At 44.4% G+C, this 1,240-nt stretch overlaps 1 long non-coding RNA gene across 1 annotated transcript; it reads right to left on the minus strand.

Annotated features, from left to right (window-relative positions):
- Nucleotide 1: 1 nt before the first annotated feature.
- Nucleotides 2-1,219, minus strand: LOC109509509 (uncharacterized). Its single transcript, XR_002166961.1, has 3 exons — nucleotides 1,078-1,219; nucleotides 333-544; nucleotides 2-77 (listed from the first exon to the last, which is right to left on the minus strand). It is a non-coding gene; the product is annotated as an uncharacterized LOC109509509 (long non-coding RNA).
- Nucleotides 1,220-1,240: the final 21 nt, after the last annotated feature.

Raw genomic sequence — 1,240 nt, forward strand, 5'->3', positions numbered from 1 at the left:
GATCAGTCAAAATGCTCTCAGTCAGTTTACTTTGAAACTGTATGGCGGTGAATGATATCACGTCCCAGGTTCCTTTTCTAAAATTGTCACAAAACAGGAAGTAGAGTCAACAAATTGCTCAATGGGTTCACAACCATGTTGTTGGTGGAAGTAGTGCGCTTCAACAGGCCGGACTTTGAACTACAGAAATCGATTAATCCCAGGCCCACTTTGAGGTCACTAACAGTCATTTCTGAAATCAGACCTTTATATATCCAAGTATGGGGGGGAGTACATCACAGAAGGACCAGTTAAAAGTAGGGTTTAAAAAAAAAAATTAATAATAATCTCACCTCTCCAGTGGTTTGGACCCAGCAAGGCTTTTCTCTTGTTGGAGAGGAGGGAAAGGCCGCTTGTGTTGTTGCTGCAGCTTGTGCGGTTGTCCTGCACCGTCCGCGAGGCCACCAGCTGCTCGGCATAGCTCAAAGGCTGAAGAGGGAATTCTTTTGCTCCAGTGACGTCAGGAGAGAGCAGAGCTGCACTTTTGGAACACGGCCGCGGTCCTCTGTGGGGAAACACACAAAACAGGGAGCTTAGCCTAAAAAAAACAAAAGTGGCTCAAGTACTTACTTACACCCTGTAACTTTCAGTCAAAGTGCAGATTTGGTCAAAGTAGAAAAAGAAAACTCTTTCAAATCCTACTTACGTAAAAGTACAATTCTACAGCTGTTGTTAACAGCAGAAACGAGTAACAATTCATGATCAATTGATTATTGAAGATGATAATTGAACAAATGTACCGCGGTTGATTTTTTCATGTGTCCAACATCCGCGTGTCGTTAACAACGTGACGAGCCTATTTTGACAAAGTAACGATCTGTTTCTAAATGTGGAGAGGGAGTAAGCTAAAAGTAGCCGTAGAACTAAAAGTCCTCCGAAAAACAAACACTCCAGTAACAGACACCACGTAAACTACCCAAGCATAGCTCCCAAGAACCCACAAGTGTTCGTACTTTTGTTGCCTCACATAAAACAACTGCTGTGACATCTCAATTACGACACCACTTTTCTTCCCCAAGGATAGAAACGACCCGTTACCTCAGCCTGCACCTTCAAGTGCTCGTCTGCTGCTTTCCAAGAGCATTCCGATGCAACGGAGTGAGAGTCAGTCAGTTAGTCCGCCGGCCGGCAGGTTTGCACTTCTTCGACTTCTTCTTCGTCGTCGTCGTCTTCTTCTTCTTCTTGCAATCAGTTGTCAGTC

The sequence above is a fragment of the Hippocampus comes genome, unplaced genomic scaffold, assembly GCF_001891065.2.
Source record: "Hippocampus comes isolate QL1 unplaced genomic scaffold, H_comes_QL1_v1.1 C16924704, whole genome shotgun sequence".
NCBI lineage: Eukaryota > Metazoa > Chordata > Actinopteri > Syngnathiformes > Syngnathidae > Hippocampus > Hippocampus comes.